The sequence below is a fragment of the Cherax quadricarinatus genome, chromosome 3, assembly GCF_038502225.1.
Source record: "Cherax quadricarinatus isolate ZL_2023a chromosome 3, ASM3850222v1, whole genome shotgun sequence".
Taxonomy (NCBI): domain Eukaryota; kingdom Metazoa; phylum Arthropoda; class Malacostraca; order Decapoda; family Parastacidae; genus Cherax; species Cherax quadricarinatus.
Genome location: NC_091294.1, coordinates 77,482,125 through 77,497,124, shown reverse-complemented (window position 1 = coordinate 77,497,124; position 15,000 = coordinate 77,482,125). Strand labels below are relative to the sequence as shown.

The window sequence follows — 15,000 nt, the reverse complement described above, 5'->3', positions numbered from 1 at the left end:
GACATAATTACCGTTGGTACGTAATTACTATTGGTATATAATTACAGTGTTGGTACATAATTACAATGAGTTTATACATAGTGTGCTGGTACATAATTACAGTGAATTGGTACATAATTACAGTGTGCTGGTACATAATTACCGTGTGTTGGTACAGTGAGTTGGTACATAATTACCGTGTGTTGGTACAGTGAGTTGGTACATAATTACCGTATGTTGGTACAGTGAGTTGGTACATAATCAGTGTTGTACATAATTACAGTGAGTTGGTACATAATTACCGTGTGTTGGTACATAATTACAGTCAGTACATAATTTCCGTGTGTTGGTACATAATTACAGTGAGTTGGCACATAACTACCGTGTGCTGGTACATAATTAGTGTGCTAGTACAGAATTACAGTGTGCTGGTACATGATTACCATGAGTTGGTACATAATTACTGTACGTAATTAAAGTGAGTTGCTACGTAATTACAGTGTGCTGGTACATAATCACATTGTTGGTACATAATTAGTGTATTGGTACATAATTAGTGTATTGGTACATATAGTGATTTGGTACATAATTATGGTGTTGATATATAATTACAGTGAGCTGGTACATAATTACTGTGTTGGTTCATGATTACCGTGTGCTGCTGCCTAATTACAGTGTGCCGGTACCTAATTAGCGATGGTACATAATTAGTGTGCTGGTACATAATTACCGTGTGTTGGTACATGATTATAGTGTTGGTACATAACCGTGTCTTGGTACATAATTATAGTGTGTTTGTATGTTGTTGGTCCTCTGTTGTGGGTGCCCTCTTGTGGGTTCTCTGTTGTGGGCCCTCTTGTGGGCCCTCTTGTGGGTTCTCTGTTGTGGGCCCTCTTGTGAGTTCTCTGTTGTGGGCCCTCTTGTGGGTTCTCTGTTGTGGGCCCTCTTGTGGGTTCTCTGTTGTGGGCCCTCTTGTGGGTTCTCTGTTGTGGGTCCTCTTGTGGGTACTCTTGTGGGTTCTCTGTTGTGGGCCCTCTTGTGGGTCTTGTGGGTTCTCTGTTGTGGGCCCTCTTGTGGGTCCTCTTATGGGTTCTCTGTTGTGGGCCCTCTTGTGGGTACTCTTGTGGGTAATGTATATAGACAGACAATGGTTATAAATGACCATAATTTTTAAAGAGGTGGACCGGTAAGCCAGCGGAAGCCCTCGGTCACATGACCAAAAGCTCCAAAGGCGGGTCATCATCTAAGACCCGCGTCAGGAAACATTTGTCCTGTTTCCTGACGAACCTTACCTAACCTAACCTCTTGTGGGTTCTCTGTTGTGGGCCCTCTTGTGGGTCCTCTTGTGGGTTCTCTGTGGGTTCTCTGTTGTGGGCCCTCTTGTGGGTTCTCTGTGGGCCCTCTTGTGGGTTCTCTGTTGTGGGCCCTCTTGTGGGTCCTCTTGTGGGTTCTCTGTGGGCCCTCTTGTGGGTTCTCTGTTGTGGGCCCTCTTGTGGGTTCTCTGTGGGCCCTCGTGGGTTCTCTGTTGTGGGCCCTCTTGTGGGTTCTCTGTTGTGGGCCCTCTTGTGGGTCCTCTTATGGGTTCTCTGTGGGTCCTCTTGTGGGTTCTCTGTTGTGGGCCCTCTTGTGGGTTCTCTGTTGTGGGCCCTCTTGTGGGTCCTCTTATGGGTTCTCTGATGTGGGCCCTCTTGTGGGTACTCTTGTGGGTTCTCTGTTGTGGGCCCTCTTGTGGGTACTCTTTCGTGGCCCTTCTTTTGTTGGCCCTCTGTTGTTGGTTCTCTGTTGTTGGTTCTCTGTTGTGGGTCCTCTGTTGTGCATAAGGTAGACTGTTCCACTTATCAACTAGGTAGACTGTTCCAGTCATCCACTACTAGGTAGACTGTTCCACTCATCAACTACTAGGTAGATTGTTCCATTTATCAACTACTAGGTAGACTGTTCCACTTTACTAGGTAGATTGTTCGTTATTAACTACTAGGTAGATTGTTCCAGTTATCAACTATTAGGTAGATTGTTCCAGTTATTAACTACTAGGTAGATTGTTCCAGTTATTAACTAATAGGTAGTTCCAGTTATTAACTACTAGGTAGATTGTTCCAATTACTAACTACTAGGTAGTTCCAGTTATTAACTACTAGGTAGTTCCAGTTATTAACTACTAGGTAGTTCCAGTTATTAACTACTAGGTAGATTGTTCCAGTTATTAACTACTAGGTAGATTGTTCCAGTTATTAACTACTAGGTAGATTGTTCCAGTTATTAACTACTAGGTAGATTGTTCCAGTTATTAACTACTAGGTAGATTGTTCCAGTTATCAACTAGGTAGATTGTTCCAGTTATCAACTAGGTAGATTGTTCCAGTTATCAACTAGGTAGATTGTTCCAGTTATCAACTAGGTAGATTGTTCCAGTTAACTACTAGGTAGATTGTTCCAGTTATCAACTACTAGGTAGACTGTTCCACTTATGCACATGTGTCTAATTTATCAACATGTCAGTTCTCTGAACCATTCATCTACAATCCTGTCAGACACTGCAACTTCTTGGGATCTTAATACTTGGGAATTCTTCGCTTGCCTAACCCTTGGGCACGACCTGCTTCCACATCGAACAAACGTGACACCACCTACGACTGCTGCACCTCCCCTGCCTACGGTATATAAGCTGCTTCTCTGCACATATGCTGTGTTCTATTCAAGATTGATGGACTGACCACATCGACTCAAGGTTGAGGGACTGATTACCTTACTCTCTCACGAAATCGTAATGACACGATTGCAAACAATCGTGTCATTACGATTTCGTGAGTCATGTTAACGGCTTTGAGGGGATGGACTGACAGCCTCAAATCTACGACTTCAGGGGTGATGGACTGATTACATCGTCTTCACATCTCTACTGTTTCTGCATACTTTCTGTATTCGACTGAAGAAGCCTACTGTGTAGGCGAAACGTTTCGGAATAAAGTTGCCTAACTGTTGCCTATGTGTCTTACCTACCAATCGGCTTTGAGGGGACTTGAGCTAGAGTTCGTCACGGCCATACTAGCTGGAGATTCGTCTGTAAAAACTTGCATTTGTGGTCATAGTGGTGCCTGTGCTAACCTTCCTATGGTGTAGAAATATACCTAGTTGGATGAATCTTATTGTACCTAGCTGGTCCAGTGGCTAACGCGACGGTCTGGAGTTTTGAGAGTCTTTGATCGCGGGTTATATCCCCGCCCGTGGTACGGTTTATTTACCACATTCTCCAACTGTTCTTCACGATTCTCCTTTGTATGGACTGATGAAGCCACTGTGTGGCGAAACGTTTCCTCAATAAAGATACCCAAGAGTTGCACATGTGTCTAATTTATCAACATGTCAGTTCTGTGAACCATTCATCTACACTACTAGGTAGACTGTTTTAGTCATCCATTACTAGGTAGACTGTTCCAATAATCCACTACCCTATTTCCAAACCAATACTTTCCTATGTCCTTTCTAAATTTAAACTTATCTAATTTGAATCAATTGTTGCGGGTTCTCTTTTGGAGAGATATCCTTAAGACCTTATTTACATCCCCTTCGTTAATACCCATCTTCAACTTATACACTTCGATCATGTGTCCCCTCATTCTTCGTCTTACAAGTGAATGTAATTTAAGGAACTTCAATCTTTCTTCATAAGGAAGATTTCTAATGCTATATAATAATTTAGTCATTCTACGCTGAATGTTTTCCAACTAATTTCTCTTCCGTAATATGGAGACCAAAAGTGAGCTGTGTAATCTGAGGTGTTACTAATGATGTGTAGAACTGTAGTATAATTGTGTGTATAATTGCTGGACTTCTGTTGTTTACGCATTTTGATATATCCAGTATCTGTTTGCCTTATTTCGTACACTTAGGCACTGCTGTCTTGGTTTCAAGTTCTTGTATACCATAACTCACAAGTACTTTTTGCATTCTGTATGGGAAAAGGTTGGACAAATACATGAGTGGTTTTGATAAGGACTTGCTTTGTGTGGGCCAGTAGCCCTCCAGTAGTGCTCCTCCAATCTTATGTTAAATATGTGGGTGGGAGTAAGTGTATATGCTAAGAACCTTCCTAGTATGGGCCAGTAGGCCTCCTGCAGTGTTCATTTTTTATCCTTAGATGCAATTAAATCAGTCGTGTCCCTGAAATATATTGAATAATATGGATGTGATCCAGTGTCTAGAGAGGATCAGATCCTCAGTGGTACTGGAAGCATGTTAAGACACACCACTTAGGATAAAACAAGAGGTATATAAGGTAGAGTTACTTCCTGTACAAAGATGAAGAATCACAGAACTTATCAAGGATGCTAGGCTGTCTGAACCCCTCAAGGAAGGTTCCTTGATGTTGGTGAGGGGCTCTTGATTTAGGGAATTGGATCTGTGCTCCAGTTCCCCGAATTAAGCCTGAATGCCTTCCATCCCCCCCCCAGGCGCTGTATAATCCTCCGGGTTTAGCGCTTCCCCTTGATTATAATAATAATAGGCTGTCTGAATAAAGATTCCCATATGTTGCATAAGTGTCTCAATCTTCAACTTGTCGGTTTTTCAAACCATTCATCACAACTGTCTGAAGTGTGCATGGACGAGGTGCCTAGAGTAATGGAAGATACTGAACTGAAACTGAATGAATTACGAGAAAGATAGAAGCCAAAACCTTGTGTAGCTTCAAATCTAGGTTAGATAAATACCCGAGTGAGAGGGGTAAGATTTGAGTGGGACTTGCATAAGAGTTGGTAGGGTTGTCAAACCTGTTCCTTGGGTAGCAATGGAAGTTGGTTGGGCAAGTGTTTTGAAGTGAGTGTGGGTTTGAGAAGGACCTGCCTAGTATGATCCAGCAGGAGTGTTGCAGTGTTGTTCCATTAACAGCATCATGGAAATATAAACACATATGCAGTATAATGTGATCCTTTATTGACTACGTTTCGCCCACACAGTGGGCTTTTTCAAGTCACAAACAGATCTACCTGGGGTGGAAGGGACGCGAGTATTTATAGTCAGGTTCAGAATGCTGAGGTCAGGTGGAGAATGCTGCATCTGATGATGTACCGAGTGGGGTTAGAGTCTAAAATCTTGGGTAGCTTGGAAAGGAGATTGGATAAGCTTGTGAGTAGACCTTCTACAGTGTTCTTCCATTCCTGTGTTCTTATGTGGGATAGCGATGAAGAAGTTTCTTGGCAAGTGGTTCAGCTATGTTATAGAAGCCACTATTCTGGTTGAAGTTGTCGGATATAGAAATAAGTGATGATTCCAGGATTCTTCGGTATTGAGTGTTGTCTTCTGTGGCGATAAGTCTCGAGTTTCTGTAGTTTATCAAGTGGTTGTGTGAATTACGGTGTTGTACACAGGCATTCCTTGTGTCGTCAGACCTGCTTGCGTACTGGTGTTCTGAAATACGTGTTTGGAGGTCCCTTGATGTTTCGCTCACGTATAATTTGTTGCAGGTGGCCCGGTGGCCTGGTGGCTAAAGCTCCCGCTTCACACACGGAGGGCCCGGGTTCGATTCCCGGCGGGTGGAAACATTTCGACACGTTTCCTTACACCTGTTGTCCTGTTCACCTAGCAGCAAATAGGTACCTGGGTGTTAGTCGACTGGTGTGGGTCGCATCCTGGGGGACAAGATTAAGGACCCCAATGGAAATAAGTTAGACAGTCCTCGATGACGCACTGACTTTCTTGGGTTATCCTGGGTGGCTAACCCTCCGGGGTTAAAAATCCGAACGAAATCTTATCTTATCTTACAAGGGATTATGTATACCCCTGCAGAGGGTGGAAGCTTGCCCTGTCTATCACTGGTAATGTCCTTGTTGGTCGTGGTTGTGGAGGTAGATACTTGGAATGAGGTATTGGAAAAGATGTTGGAAACGTGTTTGTCAATGGAGTTGGTGGGGAGGACTATGTATCTCTTCTCGGTAGTGTCTTCTCTGGGTGTGTTGAAGATGTTTAATGCCCGTCGTCTGCAGTCTCTGATGAAGTGACGAGGATAGTGGAGTTTAGAAAATACTTGTTCAATTATCGTGCATTCTTCTTCAAGAAACTCATTGCTGTAGATTCTGAGTGCACGCAGGAAGAAGCCTATAATTACACCACATTTAGTTTTGGTGTCATGGTGAGAGTAGAAATGGAGAAGATCGTTTTGGTTGGTGGGTTTTCGATAGACTTTAAAACGAAGTTCGTGGTCAGCTTTGCAGAGCAGAACATCAAGGAAAAGAAGAGTGTTGTCGACTTCTTCAAGTGTGAACTGGATTGAAGGTTCGACCTGGTTGAGCTTGTCTTGGAGAGCTTGAACGTTGAAGCATTTAGGAGTTATGAGGAGAATGTCGTCAACATAACGGAGCCAGGTGACAGACGAAGGAATAATGGTGGAGAAACGTTCGGCTTCTAGATGTTCCATGTATAGGTTCACCAGGACCGCACTGAGTGGCGAACCCATGGGTAGTCCAAAAGTCTGCTGAAAGAGGTGATTTTCGAAAGAGAAACACGTAAAGCCAACACATAGTTCAACAAGGTCGATGAAATTGCTGGCTAGAATGGGAAGATCAAGTGAATTGTCAATTTTCCTGCACAAGAGATCGATGGCTTGTGTAGTAGGTACTTTGGTGAATAGGGAAGTCACGTCAAGGCTGGAAAGTTTCTTGTTCCTGATGTTGATGTTGCGAATGCGATTGAGAAGATCACCCGAGTGTTTGAGATGTGCTGGACTGATAGTGCCCAAGAGTTTAGAGAGGTGTTTTGCCAGAATTCCTGAGAGCTGGTGGGGAGCACTGCCTATTCCCGAGGATATGGGCCTCAGTGGGATACCAGGCTTGTGAGTTTTTGGCAGGCCGTACATTCTGGCAGGTCTGGGGTTGCTGGGCATGGTGTGCAGAAGTTTCTTCCCTTGTTCTGAGCCCCTCAGAATGCGGCGAGTCCTTTGAAGAAAAGTTTTAGTAAGGTTGTCCACTTGGTTAGTTGTGAGAGGTTTGTAGGTATCTGGGTCATTAAGTAGATTGAGCATTTTGTTCCTGTAATCGTCAGTGTTCATGATAACAACACCACCTCCTTTGTTAGCGGTGGTGACCCTGATGGTCGTGTCTTCTGCTAAACCTTTGAGTGCATTGATGTAACATCGAGGTATGACTGGGGAGCTGCGTGTTGAGATGGCTACTGAGATGATGCCTTGAAGATAGCCTTTTTGGAAGCCGGAGTCATTGTGTCTGTAGTTTTTGGCGATGAAATTGAGGTCTTGTTTTGGTTTCGTAATTCCTGTTGCAAAACACCTCTCTAAACTCTTGGGCACTATCAGTCCAGCACATCTCAAACACTCGGGTGATCTTCTCAATCGCATTCGCAACATCAACATCAGGAACAAGAAACTTTCCAGCCTTGACGTGACTTCGCTATTCACCAAAGTACCTACTACACAAGCCATCGATCTCTTGCACAGGAAAATTGACGATTCACTTGATCTTCCCATTCCAACCAGCGATTTCATCGACCTTGTTGAACTATGTGTTGGCTTTACGTGTTTCTCTTTCGAAAATCACCTCTTTCAGCAGACTTTTGGACTACCCATGGGTTTGCCACTCAGTGCGGTCCTGGCGAACCTATACATGGAACATCTAGAAGCCGAACGTTTCTCCACCATTATTCCTTCGTCTGTCACCTGGCTCCGTTATGTTGACGACATTCTCCTCATAACTCCTAAACGCTTCAACGTTCAAGCTCTCCAAGACAAGCTCAACCAGGTCGAACCTTCAATCCAGTTCACACTTGAAGAAGAAGTCGACAACACTCTTCCTTTCCTTGATGTTCTGCTCTGCAAAGCTGACCATGAACTTCGTTTTAAAGTCTATCGAAAACCCATCAACCAAAACGATCTTCTCCACTTCTACTCTCACTACGACACCAAAACTAAATGTGGTGTAATTATAGGCTTCTTCCTGTGTGCACTCAGAATCTGCAGCAATGAGTTTCTTGAAGAAGAATGCACGATAATTGAACAAGTATTTTCTAAACTCCACTATCCACGTCACTTCATCAGAGACTGCAGAAGAAGGGCATTAAACATCTTCAACACACCTAGAGAAGACACTGCCGAGAAGAGATACATAGTCCTCCCCACAAACTCCATTGCCAAACACGTTTCCAACATCTTTTCCAATACCTCATTCCAAGTATCTACCTCCACAACCACAACCAACAAGGACATTACCAGTGATAGACAGGACAAGCTTCCACCCTCTGCAGGGGTATACATAATCCCTTGTAATGACTGCAACAAATTATACGTGAGCAAAACATCAAGGGACCTCCAAACACGTATTTCAGAATACCAGTACGCAAGCAGGTCTGACAACACAAGGAATGCCTGTGTACAACACCGTAATTCACACAACCACTTGATAAACTACAGAAACTCGAGACTTATCGCCACAGAAGACAACACTCAATACCGAAGAATCCTGGAATCATCACTTATTTCTATATCCGACAACTTCAACCAGAATAGTGGCTTCTATAACATAGCTGAACCACTTGCCAAGAAACTTCTTCATCGCTATCCCACATAAGAACACAGGAATGGAAGAACACTGTAGAAGGTCTACTCACAAGCTTATCCAATCTCCTTTCCAAGCTACCCAAGATTTTAGACTCTATAACCCCACTCGGTACATCATCAGATGCAGCATTCTCCACCTGACCTCAGCATTCTGAACCTGACTATAAATACTCGCGTCCCTTCCACCCCAGGTAGATCTGTTTGTGACTTGAAAAAGCCCACTGTGTGGGCGAAATGTAGTCAATAAAGGATCACATTATACTGCATATGTGTTCATATTTCCATTGTGTCGGTATTTTATACCATTTATTTCCAACAGCATCATGCATTCTAGCCCAGACTCGTGGAACTCAAGGTTTATCCTGAACCTCAAGAAACTATTATGTGCTTTAAAAATGTTATGGAGAGGGAACCTAGACACAGGAGTCATCCCACAGTCACTAAAAACAATAGATATAGCCCCACTTTGCAAACGTGGCAGTAAAGCGGTAGCAAAGAACTGTAGACTAATAGCTCTGACTTCCTACAATATAATCTCTCGGAGATTTTCAGAAAGTTAGGTCTCCATGTGGTTAATGATCTATCAGTTGTACAGTTCAGGGCAGCACGGGTTTAGAGCAGGTCACTCGTGCTTTTCACTACTACTGGACCACTATGTCATGTTCTTGGATGCTCACTACTGCCTCTCACAACTGGACCACTATGTCATGGTCTTGGATGCTCACTACTGCCTCTCACAACTGAACCACTATGCCATGGTCTTGGATGCTCACTACTGCCTCTCACAACTGGACCACTATGCCATGGTCTTGGATGCTCACTACTGCCTCTCACAACTGAACCACTATGCCATGGTTTTGGATGCTCACTACTGCCTCTCACAACTGAACCACTATGCCATGGTCTTGGATGCTCACTACTGCCTCTCACAACTGGACCACTATGCCATGGTCTTGGATGCTCACTACTGCCTCTCACAACTGAACCACTATGAATAACAAAGAAAGGCACAATACCGTGACTGGAACGATACACTAACCCGAACATAGAAGAGAGGAGCTTACGACGACGTTTCGATCCGACTTGGACCATTTACAAAGTCACACTACGAGAAGTAGAGCAGAAATGGTCCAAGTCGGACCGAAGCGTCGTCGTAAGCTCCCTCTTCTATGTGCGGGTTATTTGTGTATGGACCACTATGACAAGGTCTTGGATGCTTACTACTGCCTCTCTCAACTACTGGACCACTATATGGTCTTGGATTGTCACTACTGCCTCTCACAGCTACTGGACCACTATATGGTTTTGGATTGTCACTACTGCCTTTCACAGCTACTGGACCACTATATGGTCTTGGATTGTCACTACTGCCTCTCACAGCTACTGGACCACTATATGGTCTTGGATTGTCACTACTGCCTCTCACAGCTACTGAGCCACTGGGTTTAGCGCTTCCTCCTTGATTATAATAATATTGGACCACTGTAACATGGTCTTGGATGGTCATTACTGCCTCTCTAAACCCGTGCTGCCCCCTGGGTTGTGCAATTGTTTTGATTCCATGTGATCAGCAATCTTGTTTCTTCAGACACTCGAATATATTGATAATGTGTGTCAGTAGCACTGTCCATAGCTGTTTGTGATTGCTTTACTGCCCCTTTTGTGGAGTGGGTGCTATAACAGAGGGTTTTAAGGACTGTGTAATAATTCCGGTGTCCAGGTTCGTCCTTCAGAGACTGTTCAAGGCTTTATGCCTTGAACAGTCTCCGCCTTAAAGTCTTGAACATGTACTCACTGGAGCGGAGGAGAGAGAGATACATGATAATATATACCTGGAAAGTACTCCAGGGGCTGGTCCCCAGATCTGCACACACTGTCATAACAAACTGGAGTGCAAAATAAACCCAGTGAGGAGCAGGGGTGCAGTGAGCACAATAAGGGAGAACTGTATCAACATCTGCGGCCCCAGACTATTCAACATCTTACCAGAAGATATCAGAAACACTGCTGGAACAAGTGTAGAAGTCTTCAAGATATCAGAAACACTGCTGGAACAAGTGTAGAAGTCTTCAAGATATCAGAAACACTGCTGGAACAAGTGTAGAAGTCTTCAAGATCTCAGAAACACTGCTGGAACAAGTGTAGAAGTCTTCAAGATATCAGAAACACTGCTGGAACAAGTGTAGAAGTCTTCAAGATCTCAGAAACACTGCTGGAACAAGTGTAGAAGTCTTCAAGATCTCTTCAAGTTATCATAAACAGTGCTGGAACAAGTGTAGAAGTCTTCAAGATATCAGAAACACTGCTGGAACAAGTGTAGAAGTCTTCAAGATATCAGAAACACTGCTGGAACAAGTGTAGAAGTCTTCAAGATATTAGAAACACTGCTGGAACAAGTGTAGAAGTCTTCAAGATATCAGAAACACTGCTGGAACAAGTGTAGAAGTCTTCAAGATATCAGAAACACTGCTGGAACAAGTGTAGAAGTCTTCAAGATATCAGAAACACTGCTGGAACAAGTGTAGAAGTCTTCAAGATATCAGGAACACTGCTGGAACAAGTGTAGAAGTCTTCAAGATATCAGAAACACTGCTGGAACAAGTGTAGAAGTCTTCAAGATATCAGAAACACTGCTGGAACAAGTGTAGAAGTCTTCAAGATATCAGAAACACTGCTGGAACAAGTGTAGAAGTCTTCAAGATATCAGAAACACTGCTGGAACAAGTGTAGAAGTCTTCAAGAGGAAACTGGACAAGTATCTTTACCAGGTGCTAGATCAACCAGGCTGTGATGGATATGTGGGCCTGCAAATCACCAGCAGAAACAGCCTGGTTGACCAAGCAAGCACCAGACGAACCTGGCCCATGCCCAGGCTCCGGGAGTAGTAAGTCTCTCGAAACTCATCACAGGTATATCAAAATCTATCACTTATTGTCACTGAAGATTCCATCTGCTTTAGGCAGATTTTGCCCATGACAAAAAGTATTTAGGATTTTCAATTTCAGTGATGTCTTTTGTTGTTGTGGGTATTGTATGAGACATTCAGTTCCAGGTCAGTGTTTTCCAGCAGCCTTGCTTGTATTTCTCTGTGTTCACAATGTCCACAGATATTGAGAAGATATGTGGTTCTTCTTCCTCTGTAGAGGAAGCTTCTCCTTTCTTATTCTGCATTTTCTCTTTTCTCAATGTACCTTTGTAATCTGACTACCGCCCACAGGATGGGTATGGGGTGCATAATAAAGATATTAAACTAACTCAGTGGTTGGTATCTAGAGCATACTTCTAGTGTCACTGACATCCTCTCTAGATAATGGTTCAAATAATAACAATCCATATGTATACAAATACAAGATAAAACTTATACAGACCATAGCTGACATCAATGACATACTATATAGAAAGTCCCTGGTTATACAGACCATAGCTGACATCAATGACATACTATATAGAAAGTCCCTGGTTATACAGACCATAGCTGACATCAATGACATACTATATAGAAAGTCCCTGGTTATACAGACCATAGCTGACATCAATGACATACTATATAGAAAGTCCCTGGTTATACAGACCATAGCTGACATCAATGACATACTATATAGAAAGTACCTGGTTATACAGACCATAGCTGACATCAGTGACATACTATATAGAAAGTCCCTGGTTATACAGACCATAGCTGACATCAATGACATACTATATAGAAAGTCCCTGGTTATACAGACCATAGCTGACATCAATGACATACTATATAGCAAGTCCCTGGTTATACAGACCATAGCTGACATCAGTGACATACTATATAGAAAGTCCCTGGTTATACAGACCATAGCTGACATCAATGACATACTATATAGAAAGTCCCTGGTTATACAGACCATAGCTGACATAAGTGACATACTATAGAGAAAGTCCCTGGTTATACAGACCATAGCTGACATCAATGACATACTATATAGAAAGTCCCTGGTTATACAGACCATAGCTGACATCAATGACATACTATATAGAAAGTCCCTGGTTATACAGACCATAGCTGACATCAATGACATACTATATAGCAAGTCCCTGGTTATACAGACCATAGCTGACATCAGTGACATACTATATAGAAAGTCCCTGGTTATACAGACCATAGCTGACATCAATGACATACTATATAGAAAGTCCCTGGTTATACAGACCATAGCTGACATCAGTGACATACTATAGAGAAAGTCCCTGGTTATACAGACCATAGCTGACATCAGTGACATACTATATAGAAAGTCCCTGGTTATACAGACCATAGCTGACATCAGTGACATACTATATAGAAAGTCCCTGGTTATACAGACCATAGCTGACATCAATGACATACTATATAGAAAGTCCCTGGTTATACAGACCATAGCTGACATCAATGACATACTATATAGAAAGTACCTGGTTATACAGACCATAGCTGACATCAGTGACATACTATATAGAAAGTCCCTGGTTATACAGACCATAGCTGACATCAATGACATACTATATAGAAAGTCCCTGGTTATACAGACCATAGCTGACATCAGTGACATACTATATAGAAAGTCCCTGGTTATACAGACCATAGCTGACATCAGTGACATACTATATAGAAAGTCCCTGGTTATACAGACCATAGCTGACATCAGTGACATACTATATAGAAAGTCCCTGGTTATACAGACCATAGCTGACATCAATGACATACTATATAGAAAGTCCCTGGTTATACAGACCATAGCTGACATCAATGACATACTATATAGAAAGTCCCTGGTTATACAGACCATAGCTGACATCAGTGACATACTATATAGAAAGTCCCTGGTTATACAGACCATAGCTGACATCAATGACATACTATATAGAAAGTCCCTGGTTATACAGACCATAGCTGACATCAGTGACATACTATATAGAAAGTCCCTGGTTATACAGACCATAGCTGACATCAGTGACATAATATATAGAAAGTCCCTGGTTATACAGACCATAGCTGACATCAATGACATACTATATAGAAAGTCCCTGGTTATACAGACCATAGCTGACATCAATGACATACTATATAGAAAGTCCCTGGTTATACAGACCATAGCTGACATCAGTGACATACTATATAGAAAGTTCCTGGTTATACAGACCATAGCTGACATCAGTGACATACTATATAGAAAGTCCCTGGTTATACAGACCATAGCTGACATCAGTGACATACTATATAGAAAGTCCCTGGTTATACAGACCATAGCTGACATCAGTGACATACTATATAGAAAGTCCCTGGTTATACAGACCATAGCTGACATCAGTGACATACTATATAGAAAGTCCCTGGTTATACAGACCATAGCTGACATCAATGACATACTATATAGAAAGTCCCTGGTTATACAGACCATAGCTGACATCAATGACATACTATATAGAAAGTCCCTGGTTATACAGACCATAGCTGACATCAGTGACATACTATATAGAAAGTCCCTGGTTATACAGACCATAGCTGACATCAATGACATACTATATAGAAAGTCCCTGGTTATACAGACCATAGCTGACATCAGTGACATACTATATAGAAAGTCCCTGGTTATACAGACCATAGCTGACATCAATGACATACTATATAGAAAGTCCCTGGTTATACAGACCATAGCTGACATCAGTGACATACTATATAGAAAGTCCCTGGTTATACAGACCATAGCTGACATCAGTGACATACTATATAGAAAGTCCCTGGTTATACAGACCATAGCTGACATCAATGACATACTATATAGAAAGTCCCTGGTTATACAGACCATAGCTGACATCAATGACATACTATATAGAAAGTCCCTGGTTATACAGACCATAGCTGACATCAGTGACATACTATATAGAAAGTCCCTGGTTATACAGACCATAGCTGACATCAGTGACATACTATATAGAAAGTCCCTGGTTATACAGACCATAGCTGACATCAATGACATACTATATAGAAAGTCCCTGGTTATACAGACCATAGCTGACATCAATGACATACTATATAGAAAGTCCCTAGTTATACAGACCATAGCTGACATCAGTGACATACTATATAGAAAGCCCCTGGTTATACAGACCATAGCTGACATCAATGACATACTATATAGAAAGTCCCTGGTTATACAGACCATAGCTGACATCAATGACATACTATATAGAAAGTCCCTGGTTATACAGACCAGACTTTCTATATAGTATGTCGTTAATGTCAGTTATGGTCTGTATAAATTGTATCATGTACTTGTAGAAATAATTATTATTATTATTATTTTTATTAACATAGTGTAAATAAACGACTTTTGACATTTAAACAGACCTGTTGTCTGTTTCTTTTCTGTTTGATCCGAACAGACTGTTGTTTGGGATCCGTATTTCATTGTGTTTGTCAACAATGTAGCCAGTGTATCCACTAATAC

At 42.2% G+C, this 15,000-nt stretch overlaps 1 protein-coding gene across 12 annotated transcripts in view; it reads left to right on the top strand.

Moving 5' to 3' along the window:
* The window catches only part of LOC128706612 (uncharacterized), an 85,415-nt gene that overhangs the window by 453 nt on the left and 69,962 nt on the right, over window positions 1–15,000 (top strand). The gene's annotated exons all lie outside the window — the stretch shown is intronic.